The sequence below is a fragment of the Muscardinus avellanarius genome (genome assembly GCF_963383645.1).
Source record: "Muscardinus avellanarius genome assembly, chromosome: 21".
Lineage (NCBI taxonomy): Eukaryota > Metazoa > Chordata > Mammalia > Rodentia > Gliridae > Muscardinus > Muscardinus avellanarius.
The window spans coordinates 4,542,367-4,562,006 of record NC_137807.1 but is presented as its reverse complement, the minus strand read 5'-3'; positions in this window follow the sequence as shown (position 1 = coordinate 4,562,006).

The following is a 19,640-nucleotide window of genomic DNA, read 5'->3' as shown; positions in this document are numbered from 1 at the left end:
CCTAAGTTCAGCTGAGGACCTGAGTTTGGAGAAATCACTTCTTGCAATATTTTATTAAATGACTGAAGTATTTTTATTTTTCTTTGGTATCTCCCTAGGGGTTCAGAAGAGATGATATTCTTTCTTAAATCTCCATAGATGTATTTGCAAACTGTGTCAAAGAGATAGATATAAATAGAATACTGTTACTTACATCGGGGTCAGTAGGACACAGTGCAGATATCAAAACAGGCTTCAGGCTGCTTCAGTAAATAAAGCTCTCTTGACACACTCAAGCCTGTATTGTTCTGTCCTAGCAGAGCTCTCTTTTCTCTATGGAGAAAGAATAGAGTAGGTGCATCATGACAGTCTGGTTTGCAGTCTCAACTACCTACTGTCTGCTTCTTTATGAAATAACTTTGTAGACCGCTCTTCTGAGCAGTACCTTAGGGTTTCTTGAGTTACTGACCTCATGATGCCAAAATGTAGAAGCCTATATAAAGCAAATGACTAACCAAGCTATAAACTGAAATTCAACCACAGTTAAATTGCTTTTCATTAATTCCAGTTTAAATATTCCAGTTTCCTCTTTCTTTCTTTCTTTCTTTCTTTCTTTCTTTCTTTCTTTCTTTCTTCCTTTCTTTCTTTCTCTTTCTTTCTTTCTTCCCTTTCTTTCTTTCTCTCTTTCTTTTTCTCTCTTCTCTTTCTTTCTTTCTTTCTCTCTCTCTCTGTCTCCTTCCTTCCTTCCTTCCTTCCTTCCTTCTTTCCTTCCTTCTTTTGATTTTGTACTTCTCCCTCAAATCTCTTTAGATGCACATCATCAAAATTAACATTTTTCAACTCCTCTAATCTCATGCCAAAAAACTGGGTTAACAAACAGTGTGCTTCTGAGTGCTTCTCAGAATCAGGCTTGGCAACATTAGCTCTAGGCAGCACGCAGAAATGGGTGTGTTTATTCATACGTATACTTGTACCTGCTTTAAACTGATTGATGCAGCCTCAATCCCAAAAGGCACACTTTAACACTATTTTTCCATATCTATAATTGCTGGGAAAGACATTTTTAGAGGATTTGTGCTTTTTATTGCACCACAAAAAGAAAAGTTGGCATGACCTACATTTCATCTGTCACCTTTTGTGTTTTTCTGTCATGAACACAGAATATTAGCGTAATTGAAGATCATGGTGTGGAGTGGAACTGAAAGAGCTGAGTGGCAGGATAGCTGCTTTTTCTGCTTTAAATAGATTCAAGAAAGTGAGGACATTTTACAGTTCCATTAGAAAGTACAAGGAATCTATAGAAGGGCATGTGTTTCAAATAGAAAAGCAGATGAGCAAAATAAAGGTTTTAATCCATGCAGGTCGATCCGACAAGACCACTAAAAAGACCAGATATTCAAGAAGAGATGCCCCGGGACAACAATTCTTATGAGGCAGGGCAGAGGACCAGGAAACAGGAGAGGTTAATAAAACCCATCTGTCCAAAGAACAAAAACAAGGAAGATTAATAAGATATAAGGATAACAATGACAAGGCACGGACTATGGAAATCAAAACAAAACTTTAGCCCCCCTTCTGTGGGCTGAATTCTGAGGACAATTTGTGGAAACAAGGATGGGGGGAGGTGGGCAGGCAAGTAGTCCCAGGAGATGAGACCTCACCGGTTCAGAAGATAACAATTCAAATCAAGGGTTGAAACTGAGAAAAAGACATTGGGTCTCCAAGACCTAATTCTGACCAATCATAAAAGAGAAGATGGGGAACCACCATAAGGTACAAGAGCTCACCCTCCAATAACTTCAATGGTTACTCTCTTGCGGGGACCCTCTCCCCTGTGTGGAAAGCTAATTTTTTTTTTGTCTTCTATCTTTCTTTGACTTTAGCTTTTATATTCTTATACCTTTCATTAGTATTTAGATTTTGTTCATTAAAATCCAAAGGATGAGAGCCCAATAAAGAAGAGATATCCTGTATTTTTTTGGTGACCCAGATGGGACCACAAGGTAAGGAAGCCAGTGAAGAGAAAATTTGGTTACACTTACTTAGAAAAACGTCTTCCAGCCTTCATTTTCATCAGAAGCTGCAGGTTTAAGATGGGAGAATCGCAGGTAGAGGAAGGAAGAACCTGGAATCACCCTTTAGAGGGGAATCATTCACTTAGTGATACTGTCTTTTGAACTTAATAGAAGTAAGAAACGCATGGCTACCTTGTTTGAACCATTGTGTAGTCAGAGGTTTATTTGTTATAGCATCTAGTTGTATCTTAACTGTTACAAAGATCAAAATCAGAAAAAATGGAACCACGCCATGGTCTCTAAGCATCAGAATGTTCAGTTTCTGACTTGTCATTTGAGGCCAACACACCGATCGCTTCTTGATATTTTCTCCTATCAGTCCCAAGAAACAATCAATGCAAGAGATGAGCCCATGTCTCTAAGGGACCTGTGACCACTGGCAGCATTCCAATCATCATCTTGTATTGAGGCTGCAAATAGATGGGTACTTTGAAGTAGTTTGTGTGTTCTGACTTAAAGGGTCACTTCCCTTTGTGCTGGGGAAGTGGGTACTGGAACTGGCCTGAGAGCAGAATAGGATTTTATACAGTATTATGCTCATCAAAAACTGGCCTGGCGCCAGGTGTGTTGGCTTATGCCTGTAATTCCAGTACTGGGGAGGTTTAAACATGAGGATCAAAGGCTGAAGAGAAGCCTCAGCAATTTAGCAAGATCTCCCAACAATTTAGTATGACCCTGTTTCAAAATGTAAACTAAAAATGGCTGGGATATATCTCAAAAGTAGAATGTCCCTGAGTTCAATCCCCTATACAAAACAATCAAACAAACAAACAAAATTAGCATGGTATCTGTATTTGGCAAAACTTTCTACTAAATGCCTTGAATAATGTGTGTGTGTGTGTGTGTGTGTGTGTGTGTGTGTGTGTGTGTGTGTATGAATGTGATTGTTGTTTTCTAAAGAAACAGAAGCATTCTCATTGGCTTTCCAAGGCTTTTCTCAGACCAACTCTGTTAGGTATTAAACCCAGGGACATTCTATTTCTGATCTACACCTTCAGTACTATTTTATTTTTAATTAAAAAACAAGGTCTTGATATATTGCTGAGAGTCTGACTACATTGCTGAGGCTGTTCTCAAATCTGCAATCCTCCTGTGTCAGTCTCACAAGTACTGAATTTATAGGTGTGTATTACCACACCCAGCTTTCTTGTCCTTTTTTTTTGGGGGGGGGTGGTACTGAGGTTCCTGGAAACCCTTTACCTCCAGACTACACTCCCAGACCTATTTTTATATTTTCATTTAGAAACAAGGTCTCTTAAGCCAGTGAGACTGGCTTCAAACCTGCGTGATCCTCCTGTCTCTGCCTCCCAAGCGCGGGGTTTACAAGCATGTTCCATCACGCCCGGCTTTTCTTGTCCATTTCAAACTACTAGTCTGTGGATATGTAAAAAACATGCAAGTCGATATGAAGTACAGATTCAAGTGATCAAGATGATGCCATTAGGAAGAAAGGCCTAGAATGTGCTGTATAACTGAAGAGATGCCCTGGCCTCTCTGTGCTGAGAGCCAGGAACATTCCTCCCCAACCCCACTTTATTGCTGGGCCCAAGGAGGCTCCTCCAGAAATCCAGGTTCCCTCATTGTGACATTGCTCTGACCTTCCTTCATGTATTTCCATTTCTGATTTGCACAGTGGGGAACAACACCATTTATCATCTTTTGGGCCAAAGCATCCATTCGGGGAAATCTATTTTTGTGCATGCAGAGCAGAATCTTCAGGCTGGCTGATTCCTGAGGAAAATCAAATAACAACAGCAAAAGTGTCCCCAAAGAGCTTATCCCGCCCTTCCATACATTCCCCCCGCAAATAAATGTTTTCTTTGTTCTATACATATAAAAAGCAAGCCCTGTGAGTAACTTCCCTATTAGGTCAGGTCTGTGGGTAGTAATAGACACACAGAATAGAAATAGCTTCAGGCTAGTTTCATGTCTATGACTAAAACAATACTCTAGGGTGGTAACTTTTGGTGGTTGCTTGATTTCCTGGTTTCTTTTTCCTCTTTCAAATGGAATCTTAGATTTCTGTTCCCTGCTTCAGGAGATCAGGGGCAGAGAGAAAAACAGGGGCCCATAGGTCACTATGGCTGTTGTGAAAGGGTCTGGGCCTTAGTAGGTCCTAGTAAGCAGGTAGTGTTACAGTTAGATATAGAATGTCCCCTGAAAAGCTCTTGTATTCATGGTCAGAGTTAATATAATTAAACCATGAGGTTATAATCTCATCAGTAGCTAAATCCATTGCAGTGGATTTACTGGGTGGTGACCTAGGCAGGTAGGGTGTGGCTAGCAAAGGTGGGTGGGTCCCTGTGGGTGTGGCCACAGGGACTGTGCTTGTATCTTTGAATTCTTTTGCTTTCTGCCTCTCTTTTGCTTTTGGCTTCCATGATATGAGAGCCCTCACCCTCTCCCTCTCTCTGCTCCAACCTTGCCAAGACATCCTGCTGCCTCGGCATCTATGTGTTGAAGACCCCACTCCACATAGTAAAAATCGGCAAAAAGCCCCGAGAAAGAGGTATCATCTCTGGCAAAAAATATCCCCCACTTTAGATATCCTTCATAACTATTATTCTCTTGGTATTCTTTTAACTCTCTACACCAATTGCTCTGATGATGTGAGATCAGAAATTGAGTCCGTGGAAATAAACGTCCTTGGCTTTGCTCAATAGTAAGGAAAAAACTGGCCAGAACTCAGATGCTGTGATAAGCATTCCAGCTGCAGCAATCACAAAGGGTCTCCGACCCCCACTATCACTAACTTAGGTTAAGCTATTAACTCAGGTAAGGTAGTTCAGTTTAAGGAAACTTTGTTTACCCTTGAGATCCTGCCTAGAGACAGAGAAGATAAAAACCTTGTGTGTGACCTTAAAGCAATTTAGTTGATAAACAACTTAGTTGCCCAAATACAATAGACTCAAGGAAAAAGATTGGTGACTTTTACGCCCAGTGTAAATATTTCTGAAGACAGAGAGGCTGACCGCATGGTTAATAAATATGACTAAATAAAGGACAGACGTTCTAAATATATATGTATGAAGGAAAGGAAATACCGTAAGAGTAAGAAAAGCATTTTTGCATGAAGAAGAGCTTATCATAAGAAAGTCCCAACTGGGAAAGGAAGGAATTAGAAAGTTAGAAGCAGGTTGCAGAGGGTTTGTGACAGAGAAATGGATTATTAAAGATGAGTAGGCTTTTAATAGGCTTATTGTCTAAAGAAGAGTGTTCAGCAGTTAAGGACAATTAAAACCAAGAACTTTGTGGTGTTGTTTGTGGTATTTTGTCTGCAAAACTGTGTTGTGAGTATGCTTAAGCTTTCAGATTAAGAAGATAAGATGCCAACACCTGGAAAAACTCTATCACATCCACCTGAATCACCACATCTCCCCACACTTGCTATATGAACTGATCCCAAAAGATGGAAAGTTCCAGGAAAGTTAAAGAAGATTCCCCGAGAAACCGCCAAGCCTTGGGCATGCCTGTTTGGAACTGCTTATCTGCAAAACCTGAGAAAGAATCCGAAGGGAGTTAATCTCTCGAAGATCAACAGCCAGCTGAAGGACTAGTTTTATTACCTTTGTTTACATGTCATTCATTATCATTTCACAGTGATTGCATTCACCCCCCTTTTCTCTTATTATTAACCTTACTGGTGAAGGGTATAAATTTCTTGGAGTTTTTGTAATAAAGTGTCATTGGTTCAAGAAGCCTTTGTCCACCTCAAATTCCTTCCCAAACGTCGTACCCAAAAACTTAGGGAATTCATAGAGGGGAAGGAATTGCTGCAGATAGGTTTCTGCAGGACATCACCTGCCTTTTGCCCCATCTTTCTGAGGCTCCCGGTCGCGAGTGGACTTGCCCCCCCCACAAGAACTGAGCCAGTCGGTAACACGACCTCCATGATGTGAGAGCAGAGCCCTCGCTCCCTCCCTCTCTCTGCCCTGGCCTCCATGATGTGAGAGCAGAGCCCTCGCTCCCTCCCTCTCTCTGCTCTGACCTCCATGATGTGAGAGCAGAGCCCTCGCTCCCTCCCTCTCTCTGCTCTGACCTCCATGATGTGAGAGCAGAGCCCTCGCTCCCTCCCTCTCTCTGCTCTGACCTCCATGATGTGAGAGCAGAGCCCTTGCTCCCTCCCTCTCTCTGCTCTGACCTCCATGATGTGAGAGCAGAGCCCTTGCTCCCTCCCTCTCTCTGCTCCGGCCTCCATGATGTGAGAGCAGAGCCCTCGCTCTCTCCCTCTCTCTGCTCTGACCTCCATGATGTGAGAGCAGAGCCCTCGCCCTCTCCCTCTCTCTGCTCTGACCTCCATGATGTGAGAGCAGAGCCCTCGCCCTCTCCCTCTCTCTGCTCTGGCCTCCATGATGTGAGAGCAGAGCCCTCGCTCCCTCCCTCTCTCTGCCCTGGCCTCCATGATGTGAGAGCAGAGCCCTCACCCTCTCCCTCTCTCTGCTCTGGCCTCCATGATGTGAGAGCAGAGCCCTCGCTCCCTCCCTCTCTCTGCTCCGACCTCCATGATGTGAGAGCAGAGCCCTCGCTCCCTCCCTCTCTCTGCCCTGGCCTCCATGATGTGAGAGCAGAGCCCTCGCTCCCTCCCTCTCTCTGCTCCTGCCACCATGACCTGAACTCTGCAGACCCAGCCTCACATGGACTGGAGGCCAAAATCTCCAAAAAAAAATATTGTGAATAAATAAATCTTCCTTCTTCTAGGTTTTGTGGTTAGTTGTTTTGGATTATATCAGTACATATGTTGATAGATAAGTAGTAGATGTTTGCCAAGCACCTGGCACAACCCTAAGCTTGTTATGTTTATTTAGCTATCAAGTCCTTTCAGCAACATTAATAAGTAAGCAATAAATAAAGACTTCCCAAATGAGAACAACACATGCCATTAACCTTCAGCTTACTATAGGAGGGAGGGTTGCCATGGTAACCAAATTCCTTTTTTACCGGTTCCCTTCCCTCATGGTACCATACAACTCACCAACATAACGCAGGTTGTCTCCTCTTATTGGATTATTGTGCAGCAGATTTTGATGAATGCGATATAAGGACTAATGAAGGGTCAGAGCTTTGAAATTTTAAGTAAAGGAAATAGAGAAGACAAAATAGGCTTCCTTCACACAGGGTGAGAGAGATACCCCAAAGAAAGTAATTGTTGAAGATCTTGGGAGTGAACTTTTATAGCTTGTTGAGGTTTCTCATCTTTTTTTATGATGGGTCAGAATTGGGTCTTGGTGGACCCAGTGTCTGCCCAATTTCAGTCCTTATTTGAATCCTTATCTCCTGGGCTTGGGGGCTCTCATCTGGTACCATTTTCTTCTTACCTCTTTTCATCCTGTTTACATAAGTTTTTATCAGAATTCATCCCACTGAAGGGATTGAAGTTTTGTCTTGATTTCCATAGTCCTTGCCTGGTCACTTTTTACCCGTATATTTTATTAACCCTTCCTGTTTTTGTTCTTCATACAGATGAATTCTTCTAATCCTGCCCTGCCTTCATCATCTCTTGTGCCTGACATGACCAAGGGCAAGCAGGGTGGTGGGGAAGATGAAGGACTGTCTCTGGTTGGTCCAGGCTGGCTCTGGTTACTGAGAAGCTGCAGCAGGGCTATCTAGAAGTAGGTCATCTTCTGAGATTGGATCAGAAAGCCTGTATTGCTGTCTCAGGTGGGTTTAAACAAGAATCAGGGCAAAAATAGGGAAGTTGATGGTCACTGTCCAACTTTGACCGATCTGGTCTGCTTGCTGCAGAGTCTTCTGAGGTGGTGGATGTAAGTCCTAATGGCATGTTATAGATGTTCTGACCATTATCCACTTGGACATGTAGCTTTTCACTGCCACAAAAGACAGGCATGGAAACGTGTTCATACATATACAGCCAGTGATTTTTTTTTGTGTGTGTGTGGTACTGGGGGTAGAACCCAGAGGCTTTCTACCTCCAGGCTATACTCCCAGCCCTATTTTTTATATTTTATTTGGAAACAGGGTCTCACTGAGTTGCTGAGAGCCTCACTAAGTAGCCGAGGCTGGCTTCTAACCTGCGCGATCCTCCTGTCTCAGCCTCCCAAGCGCGGGGATTACAAGCATGTGCCACCATGCCCAGATTACAGCCAGTAACTTTAAGCTTCATTGTGAACACATGCAGGCAATTCCTACGCCAGGGTCAGAGTTCTTAGTGAGGAATCCCTGCCCACTCTTCAGATGACCCAGTTTGTTTTGACCTATATTCCCTATCCCTATACTCACTTGACCCGAGACTCTTAATAATTTATGGTATGCTAATTAGTATTTTTGACATGCACAAATAATGGTGCTGATTGGGTTGCATTGCTTGTTATGAATAAGAAGTTAATTATAAGTGCTGATAAGGTTATAAATAAGGAGTTAATTGAAAAAGTCACAGGAATCATTTGTTCTGAAAAGGCTGTTGTATTAACACTGTGTTTGTTGCTGACTGCATCTAGTTGCATGACAGAGCCGTGTCACTGTAAACACAGGTGCATGCTGGCCACATCTTTTTCTTCCTCTCCAAGAGCATTCCAGCCCTCTTGTGCATTTGTTAAATAAGCCGCCTCCATCTGTCCTAAGCCCAGATTTACATACCTACGCATCTAACAATGCACCTACTTAAGCATTAGCAATCTCACAAAAAAAGTACTGTTCAGGCCTCTGTCAAGCTCAGCCACATTTTTATAATGCCGCCTTTCTCAAAGAATCAGACCGGCTCATTTTAGCGGCATGTTTTTAAGTTTGTTGACATCAAAGTTGTTTTTCAAGGCAGTTCTCCCCATTCTTCGACTCCCTCTTATTTATTTTTTTATTTTCAATGGTATCTCCCTGCTGCATCGGTAAACATCTAAACTTTTGGGCAGCCACTTAATTATCAGCTGAGGGCTGTCTGAATAGGCTCCTTTAACAGTGCGGAGCCTGCAACCTTTGCACGGCCATTGTGGGTCCCTGCAAAGACTGGTGCTTGAGCATTAATGTTCAGAGCCCCCTCCTAGAGAACCAGGGATTTCCCCCTCCTGAAGGTTCACCTGCCCCCTCAGCCCCCTGATGCTCCAAAGAGATTGGACTTGAGAATGTAGCAGACAAGCAAGTAAATGGCTGTCCCCCAGTGTGTGAGCCATCACCGTCAGAGGTCCTGAGAAATAGTGACAGGGAAACCTGTCGCTGGTTCATCCCATGAGTGGCTACTGAGGCTACCCCACGTCTATGTAGGAAAAAAGCACTGCTATCGTGTGGGTCTGGACCTTTCCCCCAAAGGCCCAGTGGCTAAGGACTTGGTCACCTGCCTGGTGCTACTAGGGGATGGTGGGACCTATAAGAGATGTGTCCTGGCGGGTCATCGTCAAATCACTGGAGACATGCCCTTGAAGGGACACTGGGATCCCAGGCTCTGCCTTTTTCTCATTTCCTTTTTCTCTCTTTTATCTTCTCACTGTTCCACAGTGAGTGAGTGGTCGGGCACCTTCTCTATAATGGTCTGTTCAGCCACGGGGCCAAAAGCAATAGTTCAGCTGACCGTGGGCTGAAGTCTCCAAAGCTGTGAGCCAAGATAACCCTTTCCAAGTTGATGACCTCAGATATGGGTGACAATGGTGGAAAGCTGGTGAGCTTAGCTCCTGCAGGAGACCAGCCCCAGTGGAATTGGAGAGGTGAGCTCCTGAGGTCACTGAGAACTGAAGGGCAGGGGAGACAAGAGACACAGAAAACTAAGGGAGTCCTTGATTCTGTGTAGGGTTGATAAGAAGAAAAGACTAAAGCATTAAGAGAGAAACAAAGAAAAAGACAAATGTCACGAGATCACAAGGGATGGATTATTTTTACTTTTAAAAGTGTGTGTGTGTGTGTGTGTGTGTGTGTGTGTGTGTGTTAGTAAAAAGGGGATTGTTGGCTGGGCATGGTGGTGTATGCTTGCACATGGAGGCTGAGACAGGATTGCAGGATAGAAGGCAGCTTCAGCAACTTAGTGATGCCCTCGGCAACTCAGTGAGAACCTGTTCCAAAAAAAAAAAAAAAAAAAAAAAAGGCCTGGGGGTATAGTTCAGAAGTGTGAGAAGCTTCCTTCCTAAGCCTCCCCACAGACTGTGGGACTTGATCCTTTATGTCCTGAGACCACCCAGACAATGAAAAGCCAGAACATCATTGGCTATCTGGAAGGTGATGATCTGCTGTCAGAATCTGAGTATGGCTCTGGACATGGGAGGAGCAGGGAAGAGAGGATCGGCTGCAGCTTTAACCGTGAACAAATGTCGGCCTCCATTTTCTCCCTCTCCTTATATGGACTCCCCAGGAACCCAGGGCCCCAGGGATCTATTCTTTCATCATGGGGATACTAGCATGAAAGATGAACATGGGTCCTAGACAAAGCGCAGCGCCCCCTCTGGTCATCACAGGTATGGCATGTATACAAGAAATACTCTTCACATGGGCTTCTAAGATGTTGGGCGTGCTCATTGATGCAGCAAGACCTAGTCTTTTCTGACTGTGTGCATTCATGTGCACACACACACATCTTAGCACAATGGAGTCACAGACGATCTTCTCACCATCCTTGTTCCCCTGTGAAATAGCTCATAGATTTTTCCATCAATTTCTTGATTTGCTCAAAGTTTAACTTACTAAGTACTATCGAGTGAGATCACTGCAAGTGACAGTCAGGAAAATGGTAAACAAAAAGATCAGCCAGGACTCCAATTAACTGAGGAAGTCACAGAAGCATGGATCATCCAGGGTTTTTGTCATCTTGAGTGAAAACTGTACTAGAAGTGCATTTTATTTCAGTTTTGTTCTTTTTTATATTTTTAAGGGAAAAGAGGTATAAAAATAAACCTGGGCTGAGCTAGGAGACTTTCAGGTCTGAGCATCTCCTCAGATTTATGTTCAGTTCAGCCAAGAGATAAATTCACAAATAAAGCTAAGAATCACATGAGCTGTTCTGGTCTATGCTTTGAAGGAAACACCTCCAATAAACTCACATACTTAACCTGTGATTAAAGAAACTGGTGCTGCAAATTAGTTACCAATTAAGTGGTTTTATTTTTTACCAATTGTGGTTGCTTTGTGACTACTATAGAATGTTGAAAAATACAATTTCATCGGCACCTTCAGGTTTTGGAAGCCCATTTAAAAAGGGCATCAAAGCCTTTAATTAACTTAGCGTTTCATAGAGCTGACTCGAGCACAGAAGTGTGGGGTCTGATTTAATAGAACCTGTGAATTCTAAGCAAAGCTTTACTCCTTCAAAGGAGGAAGACTGTCTTTTATTTCTCTTTTATATTTTCTTCAGCTTTTAAACTAAGAAAAGAATCTGCTCAGTAGAAGGCAGGTATTAAGAGACACAGTTGAATATTGTGTAGGTGGGAAGAAACAGGAGAGGGTAGGTGGATGAGTGGGGACATATATTCTGGGCTTCGAAGTTTCAAAAAATAATAAAAGAGCTGGACAGAGTGTGGTACACACCTATAATCCTAGTATTTGGGAGGCTGATACAGGAGGACTGCAGATCCGAGGCCAGTCTCAGCAGCTTAGCGAGACCCTGTTCAAAATAAAAATAAAAATGGATGAGGGTGTAGCTTGGAGGCAAAATGCTCCTGTATTTTTTTTTTTTTTGGTGGTACTGGGGTTCCTGGAAGCCCTTCTACCTCCAGGCTACACTCCCATACCTATTTTTTATATTTTTTATTTGGAAACAAGGTCTCTTGAGCCAGCGCAGCTGGCTTCAAACCTGTGCAATCCTCCTGTCTCCACCTCCTAAGTGTGGGGATGACAAGTGTGCACCATCACATCCGACAATGCTCCTGTATTTAATCTCCAGTATTTATCCCCCCCCCCAAAAAAAAAGAATGAAAGGTAGAATAGGCTGATGGAGATTGTGTATTTCCAGTGTTTGTCCATATTCTTTGGAAAGTTGGTTTATCTGAGATTGTCTGCCTATTACCCTCAGATAAGACCTTTACAAAGGACCTTATGTCTACTCTGGTCACTTTCCCCCAGTGGTGTGTGCACACAGTCACAGGGACGTACACGGAGTATTGGAGTTCCTCATAATACATACACCGGACCATATCTGTGTGAGCTAACATTCTAGACACATCTATAATAACACACAACAGTTTCAAATTGAATTGTATACCCGTGGGCCATGAGCCAGCTTAGTCAATGATGGGAGTCCAGCCTGGTTAAAGCCACAGCTGGCAATCAGCATCCTTTCTTGGTCCATTCCCATTGATGTGTAGGTGTTACAGAAAAACAGACTGCATCCCAGGGTAACATCAACTTATCTTTAGCTAAACATCAGGAAAATAAAAATCAAAACCACACTGAGACTCCATTGTCTCACTCCAGTTAAGATGGCAATAATCAAGAACACAAATAATAATGACTGCTGGTGAGGATGTGGGGAAACTAGGACCTTTGTATTTATATTAAAAAAAAAAAACTTGTCTAGAGATGTAGTTCAGAGGTAGAATGCCTCTGGATTCAATGCCCACTACCACAAAAGAAAGAAGGAAAAAAAGAAAAGAGGAAGGAAGGAAGGAAGGAAGGAAGGAAAGAAGGAAGGAAGGGAAAGAAGAAAACCTGGCCACCCAGCCAGGATACCCTCAGTACACAATGGTGACCAGTTCTGAGCTGCATTACCTCAGACCTCACTTTGGTTCTGGTCCTGTTATCACGGGGCATGCGGTGGACATTCAGTTCACTCAGATCCTTCCAGTATCCCAGTGAAGTCAGTAATACCATAACTTCTGGTTCACAGGTAAGGGCAGGGAGGCTCAGAGTGTTCAATAACTTGAGGAGGACTACACAGATAGTACAGGGTGCAGGATTAAGCTGCCTCTGGGAATGCACTTTCAGACTGATGCAAATGGCAGGGACTGCAGCACACAGCTCCTGCACATGCCATGTGACAGGTCTGTGCAGTGTAATGTCTTTACTGGCCATGGCTTCCCGTGGGTCAGCTGCCAGGTGCATCTTTCAGGAGCAGCATCTCCACCATTATTCTGCATTTCTTGGACTCAATCAGTAAGTGAAATAATAATATATTTTCTCTCATCTTCAATCTTTTCTGTTATTGATTTAGGATAGAAGGAATAAGTAGGTAGAAAGGAGACAGACAGGAAAGAAAAGTAAAAAATATAACTTTGATATAAGAACCTGGAGCTGAAGTGCCTCTGCCTCTAGTCCACAAACCAGCTCTCTTTCCCAGGCTTGACTCTACCATAAAATCTTGGGAAACCTGTAGATCCTAGAGTTAACAATATTTCCTAGAAAACCTATAATTTAGGATATCATAGCTTATCTGTCAATCAACTAATGAGGACCCCAATCAACCCAAGATCATCCACCCTAAGGCTGAGCAGACCACCAGACCATCAGGAAGCACCTTGGGACTACTGGACTGAGCTCATCCACCCTAAGGCTGCCAGACCACCTGCCCACCATACACCGCCTTGGGACTACCGGATTGAGCTCATCCTCACATACCTTCTCTAGCCCACCCCTCACGAAAGTGCCCTATAAGAAGAGAACCCTGAACTTCCTAAAATGCCTTCCTCATCTTGAGGGGCCCGCATTCTCTCTTGAATGTGTATTTCCTCCCTTTTTCCCCAATAAACCTCTGTCTATGTCTCTAACTGGAATTCTTTTTTTTGTGTGTGGGTCTGGGGGTGGAACCCAGGGGCATTCGACCTCCGAGCTACACCCCCTGCCCTATTTTTTATTCTTTATTTTGAAACCGGGTGTCACTGAGTTGCAGAGAGCCTCACTAAGTAGCTGAGGTTGTCCACAAACTGCGATCCTCCGATCTCAGCCTCCCGAATGCTGGGATTACAAACGTGTGCCACCATGCCCGGCTTGGAATTATTTTCCATCACGTTAGCCAAGGACCCTGCAGACCCCGAGTTCCTGAGCCAAGAACTCACCCCAACATCTTTGGTACCCCAACATTATGACTTGTAGGACTTGTAGGACTTCTGAAATCCTACAAAGAAAGAAAGAAGAAAGAAAGAAAGAAAGAAAGAAAGAAAGAAAGAAAGAAAGAAAGAAAGAGAAAAAGAAAGAAAGAAAGAGAAAGAAAGAAGAAAAAGGAGGGAGGAAAGGCAAAGGAAAGGAAGGGAGGAAGAAGCAGCTTAGGAGGAGTGTGCCTGGAAGCCTTTAACAGCAGCAAGACATTCTACAGCAACTGAATTCTAGAGAACCATGGCTTTTGGACTAAGCCTGCCTTTCAGCCCTCTCTGGGTCTCACACAGGCCGAATACTCAGCCAGCATGTATGATAGTCATGATGAAGCCAAAGTTCTGCGAGTGAGAACCCCAAAGCACAAGCCAGCCGAATAAACCGGGGACCAGACACAGGAACTCAGAGATTCACTTGGCTTCGCTCACCATTTAGAGGATGTTGCTGCAAGTTCCAATCAAGAATCTTGCAAGAAGAAGAGAGTGCATTGCCTAATTAAATAAATAAGCAAGCGTGTTTCTTGTTTTGGTGGAGACAATAGCCTGTGGGAGACAGACAAAGCACAATGCCAATCATGGCTTATTTTTGCAAAGCAGGACTTTGTTTTTAGCTACCATCAAAAATAGATTCCCGCTTACTAGCACTTTGCTGTCAATAAGGAGCTGTGTTTGGCACGAATCTGCCTCTCTCCCAACTCAATACATGGAGTTTAAAGAGAAAAGAATGTCCTGCTCAAAAATAACCATCTCTTTCCCTATTTTTCTCTTTTCTTATTTCTGTCCGGCCTCAATTTTCTGTTTGCAGACATATTTTCTGTGCTTTCTCCACAATCAAACCTGGTGCTCTGGGGTGAAGAGTGAGCGTCTGGAGATTCCCAGAAGCCAAAGCAGGAAGTAGAAAAGGAAGATGGGGAGGAAGGAGGGGAGGAGGAGGAGGAAGAAGGGAAGGATAAATAGAAGGAAGAGAAGGAAGGATAGGAGAAAGAGGAAGAAGAAAAGGGTGAGGAGGAGGAGAAGGGAGAAGAAGAGAAGGAAGAAGAGAGAAAAGAGGAAAAGTAGAGAGGAGAGAAGGAAGAGGAAGAGGAGGAGGAGGAGAAGAAATGAGAGGAGAAAGAGGAAGAAGAAAAGAAAAGAGGAAGGGAGAGGAGAAGGAAGAGGAGAAAAAAGGAAAGGAGAGAAGAAAAAAAGGAAGATGAGAAAGAAGAGGCAGAGAGGAAGAGAAGGAAGGAGAGAAGGACAAAGGGAATAAGAAGATGAAAAGAAGATGGAAGAGGGGAAGAAGAAAGAGGATAAGGAGGAAGAAGAAGAGAAAGGAGTGAGAAGGAGGAGCGGGAAGAAGAGAAGGAGGGAGAGAAGAAGGAATGGAAGGAGGAAGAGGAAAATAATAAGAGGAGAAGGAATTGGAGGAGAGGAGGAAAAGAAATAGAAGGAGGAAGGGGAGGAGGAGGAGGGAGACAACAGACCAAACTCAAGGTCCTTGAAACAACCTGTATATGCTTTCACAAATATTTATCACCAGAGACTTCAAACTATTTTCAATGAATTAGAGGGCAAGCAGGACAGAATCTGCTAAGCCCAGGCAGATGCCGAGGAGTCGAGAAAAGAGACACATTGACACTTGCCTCCCCTCCTCCCATGGTCTCCTTCCGATTCTGTGATCACACCCAGACCTATCCACCACACAGCCTCCTGAGGACCTCTATTCACCCCCAGCCTGGACATCCCTCCCAAGGGTGTTCTTAGGTTGATGCCGTATGCAGTTCCTCATGAGATGGTATTTGGAAGTGGGCCTGAAGGCAGATATTAAGTCACGAGGGTCAAATCTTCATGAACTGCATTAGTGCCCTTGGAAGAGGACACTGGGACAGCTCTCACCAAGAACTAATAAACCAGCAGCACTTGGACTGTGGACTTCCAACTTCTGCAAGAGTGAGAAATAAGTAGGCATTGTCTTAGCTGCCCAACCTGTATTTGTTATAGAGTCTTAGCTGAGAGCAGACAATGAGTTGAAAGGGAGCCATGAGGATGGGCCCTAACCTGATAATACTGCTGCTCTTCACAAGGGGACATTGAGACAGAGGCAGAGGTGCACACTGGAGAGCATCCTGTGATGGCCAGAGCTCTGCAGGAGTGTCTTGGACAATATTCTCATGGCTGCCAGCTAAAACGACTGAGCCCACCAACTTAGGAGAGAAAAGATAGACTTGCTTTCAGTGCATTGAAGATTTCAAGGTTCAATTCATGTTAGGTTAGGCTGGGCTGGAGGAGCTCTGGGAATGGTGACAGGAAGGAGAGAAAAAAGAGAGAAAGAGAGAGAGAGAGAGAGAGAGAGAGAGAGAGAGAGAGAGAGAGAGAGAGAGCGCGCACAGGCCCTAAGACCACACTCTCAGGGACCCATCTTCTCTTGCCAGATCCAACCTGCCTAGGGGACCACCCAGCAAGTCTATTACAATGTATTTATTCACCCACTGATGGGATCATCGCCCTCATGACTTAATCACATCAGCTCTAAACATTAATACATGGGATGCAGGAGACATACTCTAGGGGAAATACTATATCTAACCTTAATAAGGATCCACCAGAATTTGAAGAGAGGCCAGAAACACACCGTCATCCCTCACACCATCAGAGGGAACATGACTGGTCTCACCTTCTGGTCTCTAGAGCCATGAGAGAACAAATGTCCATGGTTCTCAGCCAGTTTGGCCAGCAACCGCAGCAAACTAATACCTCATGTTCTTCCCTTATTTGTGTTTTTTTTTTTTTTGTTATGTCTTCAGTGAGAGAAATGTTTTTCCCATCTTTTTTATCTCCTGTTTGTGATATGCCTACTCGCCTCCCCACCTAACTACCTGTGGTCTGTCTACTCTAAGCAAAGTCCCCATGGATACAGGAGGAGATGGCAGCTCCCAGCTGGTGGAGAAGGAAGCTCTCCTGGCAGAGAGCTGGGATTTTCAGGGGGCCAAGGGAGGTAAAAGTGGTGCTCTCTGGACCCTTCTCCTATCCTCCTGTCCATGAACAAAGTCTGGAGACACAAGAAAGAAGGTTTGAGATGTACTTGTGCTGAAAACAGAAACTTCTGAAGTGTTGGGCTTCCCAGACAGAAAGAGTTCAAATGTTCCTCTGTTATCTGAGAGGAGAGAGAATATTTCTCTTCTCAACTTCTGTCCGTGGGAATAAATACTGGGCCCAATCAACATCTTTCTTTCTTTCTTTCTTTCTTTCTTTCTTTCTATCGTGGTGCTGGGGACTGAAGCCAGGGGCATCCTACCTCCCTCCAAGCTACACCCCCCAAAATTATTTTTTTTATTTTGAGTCAAGGTCTTGTTAAGCTGCTGAAGCTAAGTTGCTGAGGCTGGTCTTGAACCTGTGATCTTCCCGTCTCAGCTTCTCACATACTAGGATTATAGGCATGTGCCACCATGCCGGGTTTGTTCTTTTCTCTGTTTAAAGCAGCAAGGAATAAATGGACCCTGGAGACCAGACTGAATTTCTTCCTCCTGACTCTCTCTTTCTACTTCCCCTTTGCAGTTGTATAAACAAATAATCTCTTTCCAGGTGTTACTTCACCTACTTGGAAGTAAAGCGTGAAGCCCCCCCCCCCTAATTTTGCAAGTCTTATTTTAAATACCTAGATAGTTGGAAAATAAATGTCACTTGGTAGCAGTAACTAATCACTTCTTAAAAGAGAGGACTTTCTAGTTTGTTGACTCGGTTATGAACTCTGCAGGCATGTATGGATGAAAATCCCTTCTTTAGTTTTTTTGTCCTAAGTCTAAAATTGTGTGTTTTTCCCCCTTTTTATTCATATCTTCCTTGACATAATCGCATTAGATGCCGCAAGTCTAGTCATCTGTGGGGAATTTTATTTAAGAACACAACTTTCTCTCCCACACTCCGTATCTCATTAACGAGGCTTCTCTTTTGATTTCTATTAAGGAGAACATTTTGATTTGCATGGCTTCATCTAAGACCCTGGTTGTTTTTCTTCAAAACAAATTAGAAACAGATGCTTGTTCTGTGCACATGCAGTGTCCTGGGAAGAAGATGAGAACTCGGAGCTGCCCGGGGTCCAGCCTGGCCCTCACCCTGCATGGCTCTTTCATTATGGAGAAAATAATAAAATAGACATGGCAGACGCAAAGTAAGACAGTATGGTGAGGGAGGGCCAAGTGTCTCTGGGCATTTTGGAAACCCAAGGGACCCTCTGCAGGTTCCTTGAGGCGCCTCCCGTGGGTAGAGTGAGACCCGCCCTCGATTTGCAGAGCTTGATCCAGCCAGGAGGAGGCGGAGAATGGGGTAGGCAGTAATTCCAGGTAGTAGTTTAAATGAATTCTAGATTTGCAATGCGATTTTGAGTTGAAACATTTAACGGAATTTAGGCAAGGATTACCAAGATTGAATGCTTTTGTTAGGAGAATTTGCCAGTTCTTTGTAAGTTTTATTTGTGAGATTTGCTCAGGCTCCTTAAGTCTTTGAGAGCACTTTCAGTGTTAATTAGGAAGATGCAGGCTTTAAAAAAGGAGCCTGGTATGTTAAATTTATGAACATATTTTGAAATATTTAAGGGAATGTAATTCATGAACTTATTAAAATTTCTTCTTAAATTGCATTAAGATAATAGATTTATGAAGAGTGTTAAAAGTTTTTTTCAGTTGAAGCCCTCAGTAAGAACAGATTTTACAATGTTTATTCTAATAAGTTGAATATTAAAAAAGAACAGAAGCCAAACAACAAGCCACCTAGTCTTTTCTCTGCTTGGAAGATGACGTTCAGACTCTGAGAAGTCCGGTTGTAGTGGACCATGGGGCATGCCCGTAATCCTCTCACTTGGGAGGCTGAGACAGGAAGATCCGCTGGTTGGAGGCCAGACTTGCCATCTTAGCAAGACTCTGTTTTCAAAGAAATAAAAAAGAGCTGAGTGTGTAGCTTAGAGGTAGGATGCCCCAGGTTTAATCCCCAGTGCCACACACACAAAGGAGATTTATTTTAGGGATGAGCTGTAATTGCAGGAAGAAAGTATGTACTTTCTATTTCAAGACTAGGTCTATAGATCAAACCAACTTCTCTGTTTTAAGGATGTTTGCCTTTTGTGAATCCTAGTTTTTCCTAACAGAGGTCTAGAAGTGGGTCAAAGATGGACACTATCCCCTCACTAGCTTAAGCAATTCATTACGTAATCCCAGTCACCACCTGGGAAGCAATAATAGGAATAGTAGCCTCCGAGAAAGCCTAGGTCCTCCTGGAGCACCTTTTGTTTTTGGTGTTGTGATAAATCTGACTTTTCTCCAGTGTGAGCTGCAGTACACCAATAAAAACAGAAACAAAAAAGCACTGCCTCCAAAGTATATCAGGTCCTAGCTATGCAGAGGAAACCTCTGCCTGTGAGATGGACCAGCCTGACTGAAAACCATTAACTGGGACAAGAGGATGAGGGAGGGTCTCTCACCTGCTGGCTAGAGAGAAGGTACAGCAAACTCAAGATCTCTGGAGTGGGGCAGAGAAAACCTACTCCTTCCTTCCTTCCTTCCTTCCTTCCTTCCTTCCTTTCCTTATTGCAGTGCTGGGGAATTGAACCCCAGGAGATTATACCTCTGAACTGCACCCCCAGCCCTATTTTAATTTTTATTTT